Source organism: Choloepus didactylus, chromosome 1 (genome assembly GCF_015220235.1).
Source record: "Choloepus didactylus isolate mChoDid1 chromosome 1, mChoDid1.pri, whole genome shotgun sequence".
Taxonomy (NCBI): domain Eukaryota; kingdom Metazoa; phylum Chordata; class Mammalia; order Pilosa; family Megalonychidae; genus Choloepus; species Choloepus didactylus.
The window spans coordinates 243,163,199-243,177,566 of NC_051307.1; the positions used below are offsets into that span (position 1 = coordinate 243,163,199).

General features: G+C 38.5%; 1 protein-coding gene and 1 pseudogene across 1 annotated transcript in view; one reads left to right on the forward strand and one right to left on the reverse strand.

Moving 5' to 3' along the window:
- LOC119508756 (transmembrane and coiled-coil domains protein 1) overlaps positions 1-14,368 on the reverse strand; it is a 330,776-nt gene that overhangs the window by 229,950 nt on the left and 86,458 nt on the right. The gene's annotated exons all lie outside the window — the stretch shown is intronic.
- Positions 12,435-13,465, forward strand: LOC119527139 (annotated as a pseudogene).

Consider the following 14,368-nt stretch of genomic DNA (forward strand, 5'->3'; position numbering starts at 1 on the left):
GGATATGACTCCCAGGAGTGAGTCTGCACCTGGCATTGTGGGACTGAGAAAATCTTCTTGACAAAAGAGGGAAGAGAAATGAAACAAAACAAAGTTTCAGCGGCTGAGAGATTTCAAATGGAGTCAAAAGGTCACCCCAGTGGGTATTCTTATTTGCTATGTAGATACCCCTTTTTAGTTTTTAGAGTGTTTAAATGGATAGAGGGAAATACCTGAAGCTGCTGAACTGCAACTCAGTGGCCTTGATTCTTGAAGACGATTGTATAACTATGTAGCTTACATGGTGTGACTGTGTGATTGTGAAAACAATGTGGTTCACACTCCCTTTATCCAGTGTATGCACAGATGAGTAAAAAAATGGGAACAAAAATTAAATGAAAAAAAAAAGGGTGGGATAGGGGGATGGAATGAATGTTTTAGGTGTTCTTTTTTACTTTTTTTTTTTTGGAGTAAGGAAAGTGTTCAAAAATTGATTCTGTGATGAATACACAACTATATGATGGTATTATAAATAACTGATTCTACACTGTGGATGACTGTAGGGTATGCGAATATATCTCAATAGAACTGTATTTTTTTAAAAAACTTCTCCCTCTGCACCTTATTTTCTAAAAGTCTAAACAGACATTACTCTCTACAGATTAAAATTTATCATCATGGGATTCAAGATTCAAATTTAGTCAGGAGCACTGACTAAAAAAAGGGAATAAGGGAACTTTTGGCAAGGGGTATGGTGTTGAAAATGTTCTGTATTTTATCTGACTGGTGTTACAATGTATACATACACTGCTGTACACATATATAAAAATTAAGTGAACTATACATACATTTTAGATTTGTGCATTTATTGGAAATTAACCTCAATTTTTTAAAAACAAAAGGGAAAAAAAGGTATTCCAAAGAATTACCTTATTTTCCTAAAGTAGGGAGTCAGATTTTCTTCTTTCAGTTTAAAAAAAAAAAAAAAAAGGAGCACAGAGAAGTAAAACAATTTGCTTTATTATCTCAAAATCAAGAACAAAAACAGGTCTCTCAACTCTGATCTATGCTCCTCTAATGTTTGTGCCACAAAGATAAAGAGATTGAATCTTGAAATTCTTTTACTGGAAGCAGAGAAAAGACAGAATACAGGAAAGAGAACAGAGCCAGTCCTTATTCAGCAAAGTCAACTAGAATAAGGTAGAAAACAGGATCCAAATTAACATCCCCTCCAAGCTCAACACACCCCAAAATGGCATATCTTATTCTCAAAAGAGAAAAATATTTTCATCCAGAACTACTTGTGAAATAATGGAAAGAATGCCAGGAGGTTCTAAGGTTCACACTCCCTCTCCTTTACTTTTGGCCATGTACATGTCTAACAGTGAAAAAGTGAGAAGTGTATAGGTTAGGCCTCAATGGACTGATATGGCTTTTATTTCAGAGTAAAAAATTTTTAGGGTTGGTCTAGATCTGGCAGTCAATTATTTAATGAATGCATAAAGAAACTAACTCCTAAATGGTTAAGAAACTTACCTAAGATAAAGTCTCAAAGCTAATAAGTGGCAGTCGGAAACTGAATCCAGCCATCTATTCACTATATCAAAGCTGCACCTCTGCCCAACTAGAAATTGGGTACCTTACCTCAAGTGATAATAACACTCAGGAAAAAACAGTCCATATTATCCAAATCCTCACATTGATCTATCCCACAGCACCAATATCTTAACTAATTTATAATCGGAATTATAACTGTCTATCAGGTTAGTCATTACCTTCTTCTTCCAGGAGTAATATCCTCTGGTAAAGCAAACTAATATCAAAAGGTTATTTAGTAAAGAATCAAAGCAAAGAGTGGTGAATGGTTTAAGGAATACTGGCAGCAAGTTCTTTATGGCAAACCATTCTACTTCACCAAAGACATTCATACGGTCATTTATCAATTCAGCAATATGTTCCAAGTATCAGGTCCAAGTGATACAAAGAGATGTAATTGACTTCGGCCTGGCTGGGTCAACAGAAAGGTAAACTCTACATGCAATAATGACCATGACAGGACATCTGAGGTCCTGTGGAAGCACAGAACAGCATCTACCCTAACCTGGAGGGTCAGGGACGTCAGACCAACCTTCTACTTCTCCAAAACAACAAACGACATTTGCTCCAAAAAGCTCAGGCTTTCCCTTTTTTTTTTGAAATATACCGTTTTGAATGTCAGTCTCTTACTGACATAAAAATCTCCAAAACCTCTGTCTGAGGCAAAGAAAAAAAAAAAAAATTTGTTACAAAATAGCATTATGATATGACTCTATGTTAAATTATATTATATTCATACATCTATATGAGTATATATTTTCAAAAAGACATGCATTGGAAAGATATTTACAAAAAACTTTAACGGTTATCATCTCTGAGGGGATGAAATTTCAGAGTAATTCAACTTTATCCTTTTCTGCATTAATTTTTTTGATTACTTTTTTTTTTTATTAAATTCAGTTTTATTGAAATACATTCACACACCATACAATCATCCATGGTAAACAATCCACTGTCCACAGTATGATAACATAGTTATGTGTTCATCACCACAATCTATCTCTGAACGTTTTCCTTACATCAGAAAGAACCAGAACAAGAATAAAAAATAAAAGTGAAAAAAGAACACCCAAATCATCCCCCCCATCCCACCCCATTTGTCCTTTAGTTTTTATCCCCATTTTTCTACTCATCCATACACTAGATAAAGGGGGTGTGATCCACAAGGTCTTCACAATCACACTGTCACCCCTTGTAATCTACATTATTATATAATTGTCTTCAGGAGTCCAGACTGCTGGGTTGGAGTTTGGTAGTTTCAGGTATTTACTTCTAGCTATTCCAATACATTAAAACCTAAGGGGTGTCAGAGCTGGGAAGGGGGAGCAGTGTGAATTAACAGAGCCCCATTCAGCCATCATTTGAGCAGACTGGGAGCCTCCCAACACAGCCCAGCAGCCCAGAACTGCCCTGGGGGGACGGCACTCACCTGTGACATAGCACAGTCATCCCTCAACAGAGGACCCGGGGTGCACAGCCTGGAAGAGGGGCCCACTTGCAAGTCTCAGGAGCCATACGCCAATACCAAAGACTTGTGGGTCAGTGGCAGAGACAAACTGTGGCAGGACTGAACTGAAGGATTAGACTATTGCAGTAGCTTTAAAACTCTAGGATCATCAGGGAGATTTGATTGTTAGGGCCACCCCCCCCTCCCCGACTGCCCAGAAACACGCCCCACATACAGGGCAGGCAACACCAACTACACACGCAAGCTTAGTACACCAATTGGGCCCCACAAGACTCACTCCCCCACTCACCAAAAAGGCTAAGCAGGGGAGATCTGGCTTGTGGAGAACAGGTGGCTCGTGGACGCCACCTGCTGGTTAGTTAGAGAAAGTGTACTCCACGAAGCTGTAGATCTGATAAATTAGAGATAAGGACTTCAACTGGTCTACAAACCCTAAAAGAACCCTATCAAGTTCAGCAAATGCCACGAGGCCAAAAACAACAGAAAATTATAAAGCATATGAAAAAACCAGACGATATGGATAACCCAAGCCCAAGCACCCAAATCAAAAGACCAGAAGAGACACACCTAGAGCAGCTACTCAAAGAACTAAAGATGAACAATGAGACCATAGTACGGGATATGAAGGAAATCAAGAAGACCCTAGAAGAGCATAAAGAAGACATTGCAAGACTAAATAAAAAAATGGATGATCTTATGGAAATTAAAGAAACTGTTGACCAAATTAAAAAGATTCTGGACACTCATAGTACAAGACTAGAGGAAGTTGAACAACGAATCAGTGACCTGGAAGATGACAGAATGGAAAATGAAAGCATAAAAGAAAGAATGGGGAAAAAAATTGAAAAACTCGAAATGGACCTCAGGGATATGATAGATAATATGAAACGTCCGAATATAAGACTCATTGGTGTCCCAGAAGGGGAAGAAAAGGGTAAAGGTCTAGGAAGAGTATTCAAAGAAATTGTTGGGGAAAACTTCCCAAATCTTCTAAACAACATAAATACACAAATCATAAATGCTCAGCGAACTCCAAATAGAATAAATCCAAAAAAACCCACTCCGAGACATATACTGATCACACTGTCAAACATAGAAGAGAAGGAGCAAGTTCTGAAAGCAGCAAGAGAAAAGCAATTCACCACATACAAAGGAAACAGCATAAGACTAAGTAGTGACTACTCAGCAGCCACCATGGAGGCGAGAAGGCAGTGGCATGATATATTTAAAATTCTGAGTGAGAGGAATTTCCAGCCAAGAATACTTTATCCAGCAAAGCTCTCCTTCAAATTTGAGGGAGAGCTTAAATTTTTCACAGACAAAGAAATGCTGAGAGAATTTGCTAACAAGAGACCTGCCCTACTGGAGATACTAAAGGGAGCCCTACAGACAGAGAAACAAAGACAGGACAGAGAGACTTGGAGAAAGGTTCAGTACTAAAGAGATTCGGTATGGGTACAATAAAGGATATTAATAGAGAGAGGGAAAAATATGGCAAACATAATCCAAAGGATAAGATGGCCGATTCAAGAAATGCCTTCACGGTTTTAACGTTGAATGTAAATGGATTAAACTCCCCAATTAAAAGATATAGATTCGCAGAATGGATCAAAAAAAATGAACCATCAATATGTTGCATACAAGAGACTCATCTTAGACACAGGGACACAAAGAAACTGAAAGTGAAAGGATGGAAAAAAATATTTCATGCAAGCTACAGCCAAAAGAAAGCAGGTGTAGCAATATTAATCTCAGATAAAATAGACTTCAAATGCAGGGATGTTTTGAGAGACAAAGAAGGCCACTACATACTAATAAAAGGGGCAATTCAGCAAGAAGAAATAACAATCGTAAATGTCTATGCACCCAATCAAGGTGCCACAAAATACATGAGAGAAACATTGGCAAAACTAAAGGAAGCAATTGATGTTTCCACAATAATTGTGGGAGACTTCAACACATCACTCTCTCCTATAGATAGATCAACCAGACAGAAGACCAATAAGGAAATTGAAAACCTAAACAATCTGATAAATGAATTAGATTTAACAGACATCTACAGGACATTACATCCCAAATCACCAGGATACACATACTTTTCTAGTGCTCACGGAACTTTCTCCAGAATAGATCATATGCTGGGACATAAAACAAGCCTCAATAAATTTAAAAAGATTGAAATTATTCAAAGCACATTCTCTGACCACAATGGAATACAATTAGAAGTCAATAACCATCAGAGACTTAGAAAATTCACAAATACCTGGAGGTTAAACAACACACTCCTAAACAATCAGTGGGTTAAAGAAGAAATAGCAAGAGAAATTGCTAAATATATAGAGACGAATGAAAATGAGAACACAACATACCAAAACCTATGGGATGCAGCAAAAGCAGTGCTAAGGGGGAAATTTATAGCACTAAACGCATATATTAAAAAGGAAGAAAGAGCCAAAATCAAAGAACTAATGGATCAACTAAAGAAGCTAGAAAATGAACAGCAAACCAATCCTAAACCAAGTACAAGAAAAGAAATAACAAGGATTAAAGCAGAAATAAATGACATAGAGAACAAAAAAACAATAGAGAGGATAAATATCACCAAAAGTTGGTTCTTTGAGAAGATCAACAAGATTGACAAGCCCCTAGCTAGACTGACAAAATCAAAAAGAGAGAAGACCCATATAAACAAAATAATGAATGAAAAAGGTGACATAACTACAGATCCTGAAGAAATTAAAAAAATTATAAGAGGATATTATGAACAACTGTATGGCAACAAACTGGATAATGTAGAAGAAATGGACAATTTCCTGGAAACATATGAACAACCTAGACTGACCAGAGAAGAAATAGAAGACCTCAACCAACCCATCACAAGCAAAGAGATCCAATCAGTCATCAAAAATCTTCCCACAAATAAATGCCCAGGGCCAGATGGCTTCACAGGGGAATTCTACCAAACTTTCCAGAAAGAACTGACACCAATCTTACTCAAACTCTTTCAAAACATTGAAAAAAATGGAACACTACCTAACTCATTTTATGAAGCTAACATCAATCTAATACCAAAACCAGGCAAAGATGCTACAAAAAAGGAAAACTACCGGCCAATCTCCCTAATGAATATAGATGCAAAAATCCTCAACAAAATACTTGCAAATCGAATCCAAAGACACATTAAAAAAATCATACACCATGACCAAGTGGGGTTCATTCCAGGCATGCAAGGATGGTTCAACATCAGAAAAACAATCAATGTATTACAACACATTAAAAACTCGAAAGGGAAAAATCAATTGATCATCTCAATAGATGCTGCAAAAGCATTTGACAAAATCCAACATCCCTTTTTGATAAAAACACTTCAAAAGGTAGGAATTGAAGGAAACTTCCTCAACATGATAAAGAGCATATATGAAAAACCCACAGCCAGCATAGTACTCAATGGTGAGAGACTGAAAGCCTTCCCTCTAAGATCAGGAACAAGACAAGGATGCCCGCTGTCACCACTGTTATTCAACATTGTGCTGGAAGTGCTAGCGAGGGCAATCCGGCAAGACAAAGAAATAAAAGGCATCCAAATTGGAAAAGAAGAAGTAAAACTGTCATTGTTTGCAGATGATATGATCTTATATCTAGAAAACCCTGAGAAATCAACGATACACCTACTAGAGCTAATAAACAAATTTAGCAAAGTAGCGGGATACAAGATTAATGCACATAAGTCAGTAATGTTTCTATATGCTAGAAATGAACAAACTGAAGACACACTCAAGAAAAAGATACCATTTTCAATAGCAACTAAAAAAATCAAGTACCTAGGAATAAACTTAACCAAAGATGTAAAAGACTTATACAAAGAAAACTACATAACTCTACTAAAAGAAATAGAAGGGGACCTTAAAAGATGGAAAAATATTCCTTGTTCATGGATAGGAAGGCTAAATGTCATTAAGATGTCAATTCTACCCAAACTCATCTACAGATTCAATGCAATCCCAATCAAAATTCCAACAACCTACTTTGCAGACTTGGAAAAGCTAGTTATCAAATTTATTTGGAAAGGAAAGATGCCTCGAATTGCTAAAGTCACTCTAAAAAAGAAAAACGAAGTGGGAGGACTTACACTCCCTGACTTTGAAGCTTATTATAAAGCCACAGTTGCCAAAACAGCATGGTACTGGCACAAAGATAGACATATAGATCAATGGAATCGAATTGAGAATTCAGAGATAGACCCTCAGATCTATGGCCGACTGATCTTTGATAAGGCCCCCAAAGTCACCGAACTGAGCCATAATGGTCTTTTCAACAAATGGGGCTGGGAGAGTTGGATATCCATATCCAAAAGAATGAAAGAGGACCCCTACCTCACCCCCTACACAAAAATTAACTCAAAATGGACCAAAGATCTCAATATAAAAGAAAGTACCATAAAACTCCTAGAAGATAATGTAGGAAAACATCTTCAAGACCTTGTATTAGGAGGCCACTTCCTAGACTTTACACCCAAAGCACAAGCAACAAAAGAGAAAATAGATAAATGGGAACTCCTCAAGCTTAGAAGTTTCTGCACCTCAAAGGAATTTCTCAAAAAGGTAAAGAGGCAGCCAACTCAATGGGAAAAAATTTTTGGAAACCATGTATCTGACAAAAGACTGATATCTTGCATATACAAAGAAATCCTACAACTCAATGACAATAGTACAGACAGCCCAATTATAAAATGGGCAAAAGATATGAAAAGACAGTTCTCTGAAGAGGAAATACAAATGGCCAAGAAACACATGAAAAAATGTTCAGCTTCACTAGCTATTAGAGAGATGCAAATTAAGACCACAATGAGATACCATCTAACACCGGTTAGAATGGCTGCCATTAAACAAACAGGAAACTACAAATGCTGGAGGGGATGTGGAGAAATTGGAACTCTTATTCATTGTTGGTGGGACTGTATAATGGTTCAGCCACTCTGGAAGTCAGTCTGGCAGTTCCTTAGAAAACTAGATATAGAGCTACCATTCGATCCAGCGATTGCACTTCTCAGTATATACCCGGAAGATCGGAAAGCAGTGACACGAACAGATATCTGCACGCCAATGTTCATAGCAGCATTATTCACAATTGCCAAGAGATGGAAACAACCCAAATGTCCTTCAACAGATGAGTGGATAAATAAAATGTGGTATATACACACGATGGAATACTACGCGGCAGTAAGAAGGAACGATCTGGTGAAACATATGACAACATGGATGAACCTTGAAGACATAATGCTGAGCGAAATAAGCCAGGCACAAAAAGAGAAATATTATATGCTACCACTAATGTGAACTTTGAAAAATGTAAAACAAATGGTTTATAATGTAGAATGTAGGGGAACTAGCAGTAGAGAGCAATTAAGGAAGGAGGAACAATAATCCAAGAAGAACAGATAAGCTATTTAACGTTCTGGGGATGCCCAGAAATGACTATGGTCTGTTAATTTCTGATGGATGTAGTAGGAACAAGTTCACTGAAATGTTGCTATATTATGTAACTTTCTTGGGGTAAAGTAGGAACATGTTGGAAGTTAAGCAGTTATCTTAGGTTAGTTGTCTTTTTCTTACTCCCTTGCTATGGTCTCTTTGAAATGTTCTTTTATTGTATGTTTGTTTTCTTTTTAACTTTTTTTTTCATACAGTTGATTTGAAAAAAGAAGGGAAAGTTAAAAAAAAGAAAAAAGACAAACAAGGAAAAAAAAAAAAAAAGATGTAGTGCCCCCTTGAGGAGCCTGTGGAGAATGCAGGGGTATTCGCCTACCCCACCTCCATGGTTGCTAACATGACCACAGACATAGGGGACTGGTGGTTTGATGGGTTGAGCCCTCTACCATAAGTTTTACCCTTGGGAAGACGGTTGCTGCAAAGGAGAGGCTAGGCCTCCCTGTATTTGTGCCTAAGAGTCTCCTCCTGAATGCCTCTTTGTTGCTCAGATGTGGCCCTCTCTCTCTGGCTAAGCCAACTTGAAAGGTGAAATCACTGCCCTCCCCCCTACGTGGGATCAGACACCCAGGGAAGTGAATCTCCCTGGCAACGTGGAATATGACTCCCGGGGAGGAATGTAGACCCGGCATCGTGGGATGGAGAACATCTTCTTGACCAAAAGGGGGATGTGAAAGGAAATGAAATAAGCTTCAGTGGCAGAGAGATTCCAAAACGAGCCGAGAGATCACTCTGGTGGGCACTCTTACGCACACTTTAGACAACCTTTTTTAGGTTCTAAAGAGTTGGGGTAGCTGGTGGTGGATACCTGAAACTATTAAACTACAACCCAGAACCCATGAATCTCGAAGACAGTTGTATAAAAATGTAGCTTATGAGGGGTGATAGTGGGATTGGGAATGCCATAAGGACCAAACTCCACTTTGTCTAGTTTATGGATGGATGTGTAGAAAAGTAGGGGAAGCAAACAAACAGACAAAGGTACCTAGTGTTCTTTTTTACTTCAATTGCTCTTTTTCACTCTAATTATTATTCTTGTTATTTTTGTGTGTGTGCTAATGAAGGTGTCAGGGATTGATTTAGGTGATGAATGTACAACTATGTAATGGTACTGTAAACAATCGAAAGTACAATTTGTTTTGTATGACTGTGTGGTATGTGAATATATCTCAATAAAATGATGATTTAAAAAAAAAAAAAAAAAAAAAAAAAAAAAAACCTAAGGGGTGTTATATATATAGTGCATAAGAATGTCCACCACAGTGACCTCTCGACTTCATTTGAAATCTCTCAGCCACTGAAACTATTTCATCTCATTTTGCATCCCCCTTTTGGTCAAGAAGATACTCTCAGTCCCATGATGCCGGGACCACATTCATCCCCAGGAGTCATATTCTGCATTGCCAGGGAGATTTACACCCCTGGGAGTCGGGTCCCACGTAGGGGGGAGGGCAGCGAGTTCACCTGTCGAGATGGCTCAGTTAGAGAGAGAGGGCCACATCTGAGCAACAAAGAGGTACTCAGGGGGAGACTCTTAGGCACAATTATATGCAAGTTTAGACTCTCCTCTGCAGTAAGAGTTTCATAAGGGCAAGTCCCATGATCGAGGGCTCAGCACATCAAACCGCCAGTCCCAATATTTGTGACATCAACACCAGTCCAGGTGAGGAAGTCCAACACATCCGCACCTTCCCCCAGATCCTTGGGGCTGGGGAGGGGGAGGCTGTAAATATATTTTTTATTATCTGCCCAAATTACTCTGGGATGTGTCACTATTTCACTCCAGCCTATACTAACCTACCATATCTCACTTCCTATTGAAAGTTCCATGCAATTGTGGTATTTGAACAAATTGACTGCAGAGTTGTACCGTTTAGAAAATTTAGATCCTGTACCGAATAGATATCTCTTCCTTTGGTCTCATATGGAAGTTGAAGTTTTAAAACACAGTCAGTTTCAACCTTTACCCTTTGGCCTGGCTTGCCCTGCTTTTAACTAGACCTGCTTTATTCATATCACTAATTGAAGTCTGGGCTCTTTTTCAGCTTTTTTTTTTTTTTTTTTTTTAACAGTGGCTGTATGCACTAATACTGACATTCTTATCTGCCGAGCTCTAGCTCTGAGTTTCAGGTGTCTCAGAGATATGCGTTGTTCCAGAGACCAATCAGGTTATACGCTAAGGGATCAGCATCTCAAAGTTTAGAGACAGGCATTACAATTCAGGGATAGAGTTAACTGCTGTAAGAGCTTACAATCTAGGGACTATTACAATAATTATGTCCACATTAGGCTATGTTCTAAGATTCAATTCTGAGTTTACACATTGTAGTTAGTCCATATTGGTGAGGCATTAAAGTGTTTGCCTTTATTTCTGGTGTACTTCACTCAAATACTGTGTACAGGATCCATTCACCTTGTTGTGTCTCACAGCTTCACTCCTTCTTGTAGTTGCTCAATGTTCCACTGTATGCGTACACCACAGTACACCATTCCATTCTTCAGCCAATGTACCCTTAGGTCATCTGCACCCTTTGCAAATCATGATTACTGCCTCCATGAACACCAGTTTGCAAATGTTCATTCATGTCTCTTCTGCATTAATTTTTAAGAATACACCTGTAAATTTTTTTAATTTCCCTGTAACCAAGGTGAGTGGGGATGGGCAGGAATACAGAAGAAAGATGAATAAACTATTACTGTACCTATACTAACCTGCTTCCCCAACTCAGAGTACTACTAGTCATACTGGGAAAAATAATGCAGCATACTTGTGATCTTTTATTTACACTTCCAAGAAGGGCCATTTCTGGGAAAGTTTCTGGAGAATACAAGAAAGGTGGACAGGGACTAAATCCTAATGGGTTGCAATTGCCACACTAAAGATATTTAGACTTCATTCGGTGGGTGATGGAATACACTGAATGATTTTTAAGCTGAAGACTAACATCAGACAGCAAAGGAAGCAAGGGCACAGAGATGTGTTAGAAGGTTTCTAGACACATGTTGAAGAAAAAAAATTAGAGAAGTATATATCAATTTATTTTTAGTGGCATCTCTGGATGATAAGAACACAGGGAATCTCCCTCTTTCTATGTTATACATTTCTATAATACTTGCTCTTCTTAAAATAAGTATATTTTATATCCATAACCAAATAAACAAGGGTGGCTATCATAATAATCTAAATGGGGAAAAACAATGAAAGCTGGGATATAATCTCTATAAGGGAAGGAAGCTGATGTGTCTTTTTTACCACCATATCCCTAGTACCTAGTACAGTACCTGGCACATAATGGATGCTCAATAAATGTGTCAAAATAAATGAAAGAGTGAATGAGTGAACAAATGAACAGCCTGAAGGCTGGCTCAATGGAGAAGAGACATTTCAAAAGTAAAATATACATTTACTGAACAATGTAGAGGGCCAGGAACAGGAGGAAGTCAAAGATAACCCCAAGTTTTGTGGACTAGTTGGCAAACTGAATGATGAGTCAATCAAGATTAAATAAAACTAGAGGAAGTACAGATACATTGGAATTTGAAGAGGTCATGGCAAAATGCCAGGGAATTTTGTAGAATACATATTAAATTTCAGGAAATTGAGGTATCCAGCTGGCAGCAGGCAATCTAGGTTGATGATGCAGATACAGAAATCATCCACATGAAGCTTCTATCAGGGATAAGAGCTATCACACACCACAGATTACTGACTCCCATTACTCTTAATCAAGAGCAGAATAGGATCCCAACAGAGACTCAAGCAGGGTGGGGTAGGGGAGCCGGAGGAGGGGAGGTGGCCGAGGAGGTGTAGCTGGAGCCCTCCTCTCAGCGACCCGGTGACCCGAGGAATGAGGATGTCGCTCCGCACCACTCTTCCTCCCGCAGCCGAACGGTCTCTTCTCACCATGTCCCAGAGCAGACCCAGCGCCGTGGGCTCACCTCTGGAGTGCGAGGACAGCAAGACATTCAGTTTAGGGAAGATGATTACAGCAGAGAAAGGAAAAACAGCGATTCAGGTATTAACACAAATATGGCATGAAGACCAAGAACAACCTGGTTTATGAATGTGAAAGATCGGATGTGCAAATTATACGTGCTTGCTTTCACTTTCAGAGTAACCGTTGGTGATATAACTTGTAGAGAACCTGGAGAAACATAGCTACAGAAGCTGCCATAAACATTCTGGAAGCCAATGCCAAATATTTGCTTTGCAGTTCCTGACCCCTTAATGCTTGCCCCTTCCAAGCAACCAAAGAACCAGCTTAATCCTATTGGTTCATTACAGGAATTGACTATTCATCATGGCTGTAGACTTCCTGAATATACCCTTTCCCAGGAGGGAGGAACTGCTGATAAGAGAATGTACTACAATTTGTAGGCTTGAGTCATTTATGGAAACTGGAAAGGGGGCATCAAAAAAGAAAAAGAAGCCAAGTGAAACACTGCTGAGAAATTTCTCAAAAAATTCAGCAATCATTTCTCCAGAGAATCAGATTTCTTTGACAAGTGCAGTAGGGCATTTTTTAGGATGTACTTAGCATTCGTTGAGGAATTCTCCTGGTGAAAAGATCAACTTACTAAAAAGAAGCCTCCTCAATATTCCAAATACAGATTACATCCAGCTGCTTAGTGAAACTGTCAAGGAACAAGGTTTTAATACAACATATTTGGCAAAAACTGAGTGCCAATGGACAGTATCAATGTTCCCCTGAACTGTCAACCAGTCCTATCAGTCTGTCATGACCGTGGCATCTCCTGTGGCAATACACAAAGCAATGCAGCTCACAATGCTTTGCAATATTTATAGACAAGAGCAGAAAGAAAGAAAGCTTGGAGCAATTTAGAAAATCCTTCAGTAGCACATAGGAAGTTTCTCTTTCTTCCCTTCCCAAGTAAAACATTTACTATAATGCTTGAGTTTGTGGGTTGTTTCTAAATCTCTTCACAGATTCCATCAATACCCCAGATTTAATTGTCTCATAGCAGTTGTTATTAAGCTCTTTTTAATGGCTTCATCTTTGTACTGGCATATTGTACTTATAAACTTTGTACCACCAGGCAGAGTGTAGCACCCATTTCACAATGCCATGCACATAAGAGGAAGAAATTGTGTGTTTCTTGTTTGTGATGATGATGACGATGAATGAAATAAAACTGCTATCAAGAGTCTGTCTTACTGGTGCTAAAACTCTTCTTTGAATAAGGCTTTGTAAAGGTAATTCAAAGGAAGTCCTTTACAATTAAAGTGTTGAGAGACAACATGAACAGGCTTTCACTAAATGTGACTGTTAAATTTCAGAGATCATGATTGGTCTGTTGCGTATGTGAATCCATCTAATAAAGAGTTGTTATATTGTGGAAAAACAAACAAAAGAGCAGAATAGGATATGTAGGTAAAACTGGAATACACAGCCACTATTCTAGATGCCCTGATGCCTTAACCCGATCTTTGCCCCACTAACTTCTAAATTTAGATTAGGCAATAAATACACTTTATGCTTTGAGTCTTCATTTGTCAATTATTTCCTAATAATATGCAAAGGTCCACAGCTACATTTTATATGCCTATTCGTGTTCCTGCTTTCAGTTCATCCAAGTATATACCAAATAATGAGGTTGCATGATCATATGGCAACCCTAACTTAGCCTCCTGTGGAACCACCACACTGCCCTCCAGAGGGGCTGTACTGTTCTACTTTCCTACCAACAGTGAATAAGTATATCTCTCTCTCCACATCTTCTCCAGCACCTGTATCTTTCTGTTTATTTTAAACAGTTTTATTCACACACCATACAATCCATCCTAAGTGAACAATCAATAGCTCCTGGAATAATCACA